Genomic DNA, 11,761 nt, shown 5'->3' on the forward strand with positions numbered 1-11,761 from the left:
ACCCATCGTTTTTGTCAAATTGCGTAAATTGCGTAAATGGTAATTGCGGTAATTGCGGAAATTGCGGAAATGGTAATTGCGGAAATTGCGGAAATGGAAATTGCGGATTTATTTTTTCATTTTTTTTAAATCCTCAAAAATTATGAAAAACGGCGCGCTATAGTATGCCGTACGATATGGGCTATAGCCCATGGTCCAAAATGATGAGAAACGAGGATAACTTTTTTTTTTCAAAATTTCAAAAAACATGGGCTATAACCCATCGTTTTTGTCATTTTGTCATTTTTTTCAAATCTTCAAAAATAATGAAAAACTGCGCGCTATAGTATGCCGTACGATATGGGCTATAGCCCACGGTCCAAAATGATGAGAAACGAGGCTAACCTTTTTTTCCAAAATTTCAAAAAACATGGGCTATAACCCATCGTTTTTGTCATTTCGTCATTTTTTTCAAATCCTCAAAAATGATGAAAAACGGCGCGCTATAGTATGCCGTACGATATGGGCTATAGCCAATGGTCCAAAATGATGAGAAACGAGGATAACTTTTTTTTTCAAAATTTCAAAAAACATGAGCTATAACCCATCGTTTTTGTCAAATTGCGGAATTGCGTAAATTGTGGAAATTGCGTAAATGGTAATTGCGGTAATTGCGGAAATTGCGGAAATGGTAATTGTGGAAATTGCGGAAATGGAAATAGCGGAAATTGCGGATTTTTTTTTTTTTTTTTTTTTTTTTTTTCAAATCCTCAAAAATGATGAAAAACGGCGCGCTATAGTATGCCGTACGATATGGGCTATAGCCCATGGTCCAAAATGATGAGAAACGAGGATAACTTTTTTTTTCAAAATTTCAAAAAACATGGGCTATAACCCATCGTTTTTGTCATTTCGTCATTTTTTTCAAATCTTCAAAAATGATGAAAAACGGCGCGCTATAGTATGCCGTACGATATGGGCTATAGCCCACGGTCCAAAATGATGAGAAACGAGGCTAAATTATTTTTTCAAAATTTCAAAAAACATGGGCTATAACCCATCGTTTTTGTCACTTCGTCATTTTTTTCAAATCTTCAAAAATGATGAAAAACGGCGCGCTATAGTATGCCGTACGATATGGGCTAAAGCCCACGGTCCAAAATGATGAGAAACGAGGCTAAATTATTATTTCAAAATTTCAAAAAACATGGGCTATAACCCATCGTTTTTGTCATTTCGTCATTTTTTTCAAATCTTCAAAAATGATGAAAAACGGCGCGCTATAGTATGCCGTACGATATGGGCTATAGCCCACGGTCCAAAATGATGAGAAACGAGGCTAAATTATTTTTTCAAAATTTCAAAAAACATGGGCTATAACCCATCGTTTTTGTCATTTCGTCATTTTTTTCAAATCTTCAAAAATGATGAAAAACGGCGCGCTATAGTATGCCGTACGATATGGGCTATAGCCCACGGTCCAAAATGATGAGAAACGAGGCTAAATTATTTTTTCAAATTTTCAAAAAACATGGGCTATAACCCATCGTTTTTGTCATTTCGTCATTTTTTTCAAATCTTCAAAAATGATGAAAAACGGCGCGCTATAGTATGCCGTACGATATGGGCTATAGCCCACGGTCCAAAATGATGAGAAACGAGGCTAAATTATTTTTTCAAATTTTCAAAAAACATGGGCTATAACCCATCGTTTTTGTCATTTTGTCATTTTTTTCAAATCTTCAAAAATGATGAAAAACGGCGCGCTATAGTATGCCGTACGATATGGGCTATAGCCCACGGTCCAAAATGATGAGAAACGAGGCTAAATTATTTTTTCATATTTTCAAATTTTTTTTCAAAAAACATGGGCTATAACCCATCGTTTTTGTCATTTCGTCATTTTTTTCAAATCTTCAAAAATGATGAAAAACGGCGCGCTATAGTATGCCGTACGATATGGGCTATAGCCCACGGTCCAAAATGATGAGAAACGGGGCTAAATTATTTTTTCATATTTTCAAAAAACATGGGCTATAACCCATCGTTTTTGTCATTTAGTATGCCGTACGATATGGGCTATAGCCCACGGTCCAAAATGATGAGAAACGAGGCTAAATTATTTTTTCAAAATTTCAAAAAACATGGGCTATAACCCATCGTTTTTGTCATTTCGTCATTTTTTTCAAATCTTCAAAAATGATGAAAAACGGCGCGCTATAGTATGCCGTACGATATGGGCTATAGCCCACGGTCCAAAATGATGAGAAACGAGGCTAAATTATTTTTTCAAATTTTCAAAAAACATGGGCTATAACCCATCGTTTTTGTCATTTTGTCATTTTTTTCAAATCTTCAAAAATGATGAAAAACGGCGCGCTATAGATGCCGTACGATATGGGCTATAGCCCACGGTCCAAAATGATGAGAAACGAGGCTAAATTATTTTTTCAAAATTTCAAAAAACATGGGCTATAACCCATCGTTTTTGTCATTTCGTCATTTTTTTCAAATCTTCAAAAATGATGAAAAACGGCGCGCTATAGTATGCCGTACGATATGGGCTATAGCCCACGGTCCAAAATGATGAGAAACGAGGCTAAATTATTTTTTCAAAATTTCAAAAAACATGGGCTATAACCCATCGTTTTTGTCATTTCGTCATTTTTTTCAAATCTTCAAAAATGATGAAAAACGGCGCGCTATAGTATGCCGTACGATATGGGCTATAGCCCACGGTCCAAAATGATGAGAAACGAGGCTAAATTATTTTTTCAAAATTTCAAAAAACATGGGCTATAACCCATCGTTTTTGTCATTTCGTCATTTTTTTCAAATCTTCAAAAATGATGAAAAACGGCGCGCTATAGTATGCCGTACGATATGGGCTATAGCCCACGGTCCAAAATGATGAGAAACGAGGCTAAATTATTTTTTCAAAATTTCAAAAAACATGGGCTATAACCCATCGTTTTTGTCATTTCGTCATTTTTTTCAAATCTTCAAAAATGATGAAAAACGGCGCGCTATAGTATGCCGTACGATATGGGCTATAGCCCACGGTCCAAAATGATGAGAAACGAGGCTAAATTATTTTTTCAAAATTCAAAAAACATGGGCTATAACCCATCGTTTTTGTCATTTCGTCATTTTTTTCAAAAAAAATGAAAGGTATTATGCCGTACGATATGGGCTATAGCCCACGGTCCAAAATGATGAGAAACGAGGCTAAATTATTTTTTCAAAATTTCAAAAAAACATGGGCTATAACCCATCGTTTTTGTCATTTCGTCATTTTTTTTCAAATCTTCAAAAATGATGAAAAACGGCGCGCTATAGTATGCCGTACGATATGGGCTATAGCCCACGGTCCAAAATGATGAGAAACGAGGCTAAATTATTTTTTCAAATTTTCAAAAAAACATGGGCTATAACCCATCGTTTTTGTCATTTTGTCATTTTTTCAAATCTTCAAAAATGATGAAAAACGGCGCGCTATAGTATGCCGTACGATATGGGCTATAGCCCACGGTCCAAAATGATGAGAAACGAGGCTAAATTATTTTTTCAAAATTTCAAAAAACATGGGCTATAACCCATCGTTTTTGTCATTTCGTCATTTTTTTCAAATCTTCAAAAATGATGAAAAACGGCGCGCTATAGTATGCCGTACGATATGGGCTATAGCCCACGGTCCAAAATGATGAGAAACGAGGCTAAATTATTTTTTCAAAATTTCAAAAAACATGGGCTATAACCCATCGTTTTTGTCATTTCGTCATTTTTTTTCAAATCTTCAAAATGATGAAAAACGGCGCGCTATAGTATGCCGTACGATATGGGCTATAGCCCACGGTCCAAAATGATGAGAAACGAGGCTAAATTATTTTTTCAAAATTTCAAAAAACATGGGCTATAACCCATCGTTTTTGTCATTTTCGTCATTTTTTTCAAATCTTCAAAAATGATGAAAAACGGCGCGCTATAGTATGCCGTACGATATGGGCTATAGCCCACGGTCCAAAATGATGAGAAACGAGGCTAAATTATTTTTTCAAAATTTCAAAAAAAATGGGCTATAACCCATCGTTTTTGTCATTTCGTCATTTTTTTCAATCTTCAAAAATGATGAAAAACGGCGCGCTATAGTATGCCGTACGATATGGGCTATAGCCCACGGTCCAAATGATGAGAAACGAGGCTAAATTATTTTTTCAAAATTTCAAAAAACATGGGCTATAACCCATCGTTTTTGTCATTTCGTCATTTTTTTCAAATCTTCAAAAATGATGAAAAACGGCGCGCTATAGTATGCCGTACGATATGGGCTATAGCCCACGGTCCAAAATGATGAGAAACGAGGCTAAATTATTTTTTCAAAATTTCAAAAAACATGGGCTATAACCCATCGTTTTTGTCATTTCGTCATTTTTTTCAAATCTTCAAAAATGATGAAAAACGGCGCGCTATAGTATGCCGTACGATATGGGCTATAGCCCACGGTCCAAAATGATGAGAAACGAGGCTAAATTATTTTTTCAAAATTTCAAAAAACATGGGCTATAACCCATCGTTTTTGTCATTTCGTCATTTTTTTCAAATCTTCAAAAATGATGAAAAACGGCGCGCTATAGTATGCCGTACGATATGGGCTATAGCCCACGGTCCAAAATGATGAGAAACGAGGCTAAATTATTTTTTCAAAATTTCAAAAAACATGGGCTATAACCCATCGTTTTTGTCATTTCGTCATTTTTTTCAAATCTTCAAAAATGATGAAAAACGGCGCGCTATAGTATGCCGTACGATATGGGCTATAGCCCACGGTCCAAAATGATGAGAAACGAGGCTAAATTATTTTTTCAAATTTCAAAAAACATGGGCTATAACCCATCGTTTTTGTCATTTCGTCATTTTTTTCAAATCTTCAAAAATGATGAAAAACGGCGCGCTATAGTATGCCGTACGATATCGGGCTATAGCCCACGGTCCAAAATGATGAGAAATGAGGCTAAATTATTTTTTCAAAATTTCAAAAAACATGGGCTATAACCCATCGTTTTTGTCATTTCGTCATTTTTTTCAAATCTTCAAAAATGATGAAAAACGGCGCGCTATAGTATGCCGTACGATATGGGCTATAGCCCACGGTCCAAAATGATGAGAAACGAGGCTAAATTATTTTTTCAAAATTTCAAAAAACATGGGCTATAACCCATCGTTTTTGTCATTTCGTCATTTTTTTCAAATCTTCAAAAATGATGAAAAACGGCGCGCTATAGTATGCCGTACGATATGGGGCTATAGCCCACGGTCCAAAATGATGAGAAACGAGGCTAAATTATTTTTCAAAATTTCAAAAAACATGGGCTATAACCCATCGTTTTTGTCATTTCGTCATTTTTTTCAAATCTTCAAAAATGATGAAAAACGGCGCGCTATAGTATGCCGTACGATATGGGCTATAGCCCACGGGTCCAAAATGATGAGAAACGAGGCTAAATTATTTTTTCAAAATTTCAAAAAACATGGGCTATAACCCATCGTTTTTGTCATTTCGTCATTTTTTTCAAATCTTCAAAAATGATGAAAAACGGCGCGCTATAGTATGCCGTACGATATGGGCTATAGCCCACGGTCCAAAATGATGAGAAACGAGGCTAAATTATTTTTTCAAAATTTCAAAAAACATGGGCTATAACCCATCGTTTTTGTCATTTCGTCATTTTTTTCAAATCTTCAAAAATGATGAAAAACGGCGCGCTATAGTATGCCGTACGATATGGGCTATAGCCCACGGTCCAAAATGATGAGAAACGAGGCTAAATTATTTTTCAAAATTTCAAAAAACATGGGCTATAACCCATCGTTTTTGTCATTTCGTCATTTTTTCAAATCTTCAAAAATGATGAAAAACGGCGCGCTATAGTATGCCGTACGATATGGGCTATAGCCCACGGTCCAAAATGATGAGAAACGAGGCTAAATTATTTTTTCAAAATTTTCAAAAAAACATGGGCTATAACCCATCGTTTTTGTCATTTCGTCATTTTTTTTCAAATCTTCAAAAATGATGAAAAACGGCGCGCTATAGTATGCCGTACGATATGGGCTATAGCCCACGGTCCAAAATGATGAGAAACGAGGCTAAATTATTTTTTCAAAATTTCAAAAAACATGGGCTATAACCCATCGTTTTTGTCATTTCGTCATTTTTTTCAAATCTTCAAAAATGATGAAAAACGGCGCGCTATAGTATGCCGTACGATATGGGCTATAGCCCACGGTCCAAAATGATGAGAAACGAGGCTAAATTATTTTTTCAAAATTTCAAAAAACATGGGCTATAACCCATCGTTTTTGTCATTTCGTCATTTTTTTCAAATCTTCAAAAATGATGAAAAACGGCCGCGCTATAGTATGCCGTACGATATGGGCTATAGCCCACGGTCCAAAATGATGAGAAACGAGGCTAAATTATTTTTCAAAATTTCAAAAAACATGGGCTATAACCCATCGTTTTTTGTCATTTCGTCATTTTTTTCAAATCTTCAAAAATGATGAAAAACGGCGCGCTATAGTATGCCGTACGATATGGGCTATAGCCCACGGTCCAAAATGATGAGAAACGAGGCTAAATTATTTTTTCAAAATTTCAAAAAACATGGGGCTATAACCCATCGTTTTTGTCATTTCGTCATTTTTTTCAAATCTTCAAAAATGATGAAAAACGGCGCGCTATAGTATGCCGTACGATATGGGCTATAGCCCACGGTCCAAAATGATGAGAAACGAGGCTAAATTATTTTTTCAAATTTTCAAAAAACATGGGCTATAACCCATCGTTTTTGTCATTTCGTCATTTTTTTCAAATCTTCAAAAATGATGAAAAAACGGCGCGCTATAGTATGCCGTACGATATGGGCTATAGCCCACGGTCCAAAATGATGAGAAACGAGGCTAAATTATTTTTTCAAAATTTTCAAAAAACATGGGCTATAACCCATCGTTTTTGTCATTTCGTCATTTTTTTCAAATCTTCAAAAATGATGAAAAACGGCGCGCTATAGTATGCCGTACGATATGGGCTATAGCCCACGGTCCAAAATGATGAGAAACGAGGCTAAATTATTTTTTCAAAATTTCAAAAAACATGGGCTATAACCCATCGTTTTTGTCATTTCGTCATTTTTTTCAAATCTTCAAAAATGATGAAAAACGGCGCGCTATAGTATGCCGTACGATATGGGCTATAGCCCACGGTCCAAAATGATGAGAAACGAGGCTAAATTATTTTTTCAAATTTTCAAAAAACATGGGCTATAACCCATCGTTTTTGTCATTTCGTCATTTTTTTCAAATCTTCAAAAATGATGAAAAACGGCGCGCTATAGTATGCCGTACGATATGGGCTATAGCCCACGGTCCAAAATGATGAGAAACGAGGCTAAATTATTTTTTCAAAATTTCAAAAAACATGGGCTATAACCCATCGTTTTTGTCATTTCGTCATTTTTTTTCAAATCTTCAAAAATGATGAAAAACGGCGCGCTATAGTATGCCGTACGATATGGGCTATAGCCCACGGTCCAAAATGATGAGAAACGAGGCTAAATTATTTTTTCAAAATTTCAAAAAACATGGGCTATAACCCATCGTTTTTGTCATTTCGTCATTTTTTTCAAATCTTCAAAAATGATGAAAACGGCGCGCTATAGTAATGCCGTACGATATGGGCTATAGCCCACGGTCCAAAATGATGAGAAACGAGGCTAAATTATTTTTTCAAAATTTCAAAAAACATGGGCTATAACCCATCGTTTTTGTCATTTCGTCATTTTTTTCAAATCTTCAAAAATGATGAAAAACGGCGCGCTATAGTATGCCGTACGATATGGGCTATAGCCCACGGTCCAAAATGATGAGAAACGAGGCTAAATTATTTTTTCAAAATTTCAAAAAACATGGGCTATAACCCATCGTTTTTGTCATTTCGTCATTTTTTTCAAATCTTCAAAAATGATGAAAAACGGCGCGCTATAGTATGCCGTACGATATGGGCTATAGCCCACGGTCCAAAATGATGAGAAACGAGGCTAAATTATTTTTTTCAAAATTTCAAAAAACATGGGCTATAACCCATCGTTTTTGTCATTTCGTCATTTTTTTCAAATCTTCAAAAATGATGAAAAACGGCGCGCTATAGTATGCCGTACGATATGGGCTATAGCCCACGGTCCAAAATGATGAGAAACGAGGCTAAATTATTTTTTCAAATTTCAAAAAACATGGGCTATAACCCATCGTTTTTGTCATTTCGTCATTTTTTTCAAATCTTCAAAAATGATGAAAAACGGCGCGCTATAGTATGCCGTACGATATGGGGCTATAGCCCACGGTCCAAAATGATGAGAAACGAGGCTAAATTATTTTTTCAAAATTTCAAAAAACATGGGCTATAACCCATCGTTTTTGTCATTCGTCATTTTTTTCAAATCTTCAAAAATGATGAAAAACGGCGCGCTATAGTATGCCGTACGATATGGGCTATAGCCCACGGTCCAAAATGATGAGAAACGAGGCTAAATTATTTTTTCAAAATTTCAAAAAAACATGGGCTATAACCCATCGTTTTTGTCATTTCGTCATTTTTTTCAAATCTTCAAAAATGATGAAAAACGGCGCGCTATAGTATGCCGTACGATATGGGCTATAGCCCACGGTCCAAAATGATGAGAAACGAGGCTAAATTATTTATTCAAAATTTCAAAAAACATGGGCTATAACCCATCGTTTTTGTCATTTCGTCATTTTTTTCAAATCTTCAAAAATGATGAAAAACGGCGCGCTATAGTATGCCGTACGATATGGGCTATAGCCCACGGTCCAAAATGATGAGAAACGAGGCTAAATTATTATTTCAAAATTTCAAAAAACATGGGCTATAACCCATCGTTTTTGTCATTTCGTCATTTTTTTCAAATCTTCAAAAATGATGAAAAACGGCGCGCTATAGTATGCCGTACGATATGGGCTATAGCCCACGGTCCAAAATGATGAGAAACGAGGCTAAATTATTTTTTCAAAATTTCAAAAACATGGGCTATAACCCATCGTTTTTTGTCATTTCGTCATTTTTTTCAAATCTTCAAAAATGATGAAAAACGGCGCGCTATAGTATGCCGTACGATATGGGCTATAGCCCACGGTCCAAAATGATGAGAAACGAGGCTAAATTATTTTTTCAAAATTTCAAAAAACATGGGCTATAACCCATCGTTTTTGTCATTTCGTCATTTTTTTCAAATCTTCAAAAATGATGAAAAACGGCGCGCTATAGTATGCCGTACGATATGGGCTATAGCCCACGGTCCAAAATGATGAGAAACGAGGCTAAATTATTTTTTCAAAATTTCAAAAAACATGGGCTATAACCCATCGTTTTTGTCATTTCGTCATTTTTTTCAAATCTTCAAAAATGATGAAAAACGGCGCGCTATAGTATGCCGTACGATATGGGCTATAGCCCACGGTCCAAAATGATGAGAAACGAGGCTAAATTATTTTTTCAAAATTTCAAAAAAACATGGGCTATAACCCATCGTTTTTGTCATTTCGTCATTTTTTTCAAATCTTCAAAAATGATGAAAAACGGCGCGCTATAGTATGCCGTACGATATGGGCTATAGCCCACGGTCCAAAATGATGAGAAACGAGGCTAAATTATTTTTTCAAAATTTCAAAAAACATGGGCTATAACCCATCGTTTTTGTCATTTCGTCATTTTTTCAAATCTTCAAAAATGATGAAAAACGGCGCGCTATAGTATGCCGTACGATATGGGCTATAGCCCACGGTCCAAAATGATGAGAAACGAGGCTAAATTATTTTTTCAAAATTTCAAAAAACATGGGCTATAACCCATCGTTTTTGTCATTTCGTCATTTTTTTCAAATCTTCAAAAATGATGAAAAACGGCGCGCTATAGTATGCCGTACGATATGGGCTATAGCCCACGGTCCAAAATGATGAGAAACGAGGCTAAATTATTTTTTCAAAATTTCAAAAACATGGGCTATAACCCATCGTTTTTGTCATTTCGTCATTTTTTTTCAAATCTTCAAAAATGATGAAAAACGGCGCGCTATAGTATGCCGTACGATATGGGCTATAGCCCACGGTCCAAAATGATGAGAAACGAGGCTAAATTATTTTTTCAAAATTTCAAAAAACATGGGCTATAACCCATCGTTTTTGTCATTTCGTCATTTTTTTCAAATCTTCAAAAATGATGAAAAACGGCGCGCTATAGTATGCCGTACGATATGGGCTATAGCCCACGGTCCAAAATGATGAGAAACGAGGCTAAATTATTTTTTCAAAATTTCAAAAAACATGGGCTATAACCCATCGTTTTTTGTCATTTCGTCATTTTTTCAAATCTTCAAAAATGATGAAAAACGGCGCGCTATAGTATGCCGTACGATATGGGCTATAGCCCACGGTCCAAAATGATGAGAAACGAGGCTAAATTATTTTTTCAAAATTTCAAAAAACATGGGCTATAACCCATCGTTTTTGTCATTTCGTCATTTTTTTCAAATCTTCAAAAATGATGAAAAACGGCGCGCTATAGTATGCCGTACGATATGGGCTATAGCCCACGGTCCAAAATGATGAGAAACGAGGCTAAATTATTTTTTCAAAATTTCAAAAAACATGGGCTATAACCCATCGTTTTTGTCATTTCGTCATTTTTTTCAAATCTTCAAAAATGATGAAAAACGGCGCGCTATAGTATGCCGTACGATATGGGCTATAGCCCACGGTCCAAAATGATGAGAAACGAGGCTAAATTATTTTTTCAAAATTTCAAAAAACATGGGCTATAACCCATCGTTTTTGTCATTTCGTCATTTTTTCAAATCTTCAAAAATGATGAAAAACGGCGCGCTATAGTATGCCGTACGATATGGGCTATAGCCCACGGTCCAAAATGATGAGAAACGAGGCTAAATTATTTTTCAAAATTTCAAAAAACATGGGCTATAACCCATCGTTTTTGTCATTTCGTCATTTTTTCAAATCTTCAAAAATGATGAAAAACGGCGCGCTATAGTATGCCGTACGATATGGGCTATAGCCCACGGTCCAAAATGATGAGAAACGAGGCTAAATTATTTTTCAAAATTTCAAAAAACATGGGCTATAACCCATCGTTTTTGTCATTTCGTCATTTTTTTCAAATCTTCAAAAATGATGAAAAACGGCGCGCTATAGTATGCCGTACGATATGGGCTATAGCCCACGGTCCAAAATGATGAGAAACGAGGCTAAATTATTTTTTCAAAATTTCAAAAAACATGGGCTATAACCCATCGTTTTGTCATTTCGTCATTTTTTTCAAATCTTCAAAAATGATGAAAAACGGCGCGCTATAGTATGCCGTACGATATGGGCTATAGCCCACGGTCCAAAATGATGAGAAACGAGGCTAAATTATTTTTTCAAAATTTCAAAAAACATGGGCTATAACCCATCGTTTTTGTCATTTCGTCATTTTTTTCAAATCTTCAAAAATGATGAAAAACGGCGCGCTATAGTATGCCGTACGATATGGGCTATAGCCCACGGTCCAAAATGATGAGAAACGAGGCTAAATTATTTTTTCAAAATTTCAAAAAAACATGGGCTATAACCCATCGTTTTTGTCATTTCGTCATTTTTTTCAAATCTTCAAAAATGATGAAAAACGGCGCGCTATAGTATGCCGTACGATATG

Source organism: Protomyctophum bolini (genome assembly GCF_963924005.1).
Source record: "Protomyctophum bolini genome assembly, chromosome: 5".
Classification (NCBI taxonomy): Eukaryota; Metazoa; Chordata; class Actinopteri; order Myctophiformes; family Myctophidae; genus Protomyctophum; species Protomyctophum bolini.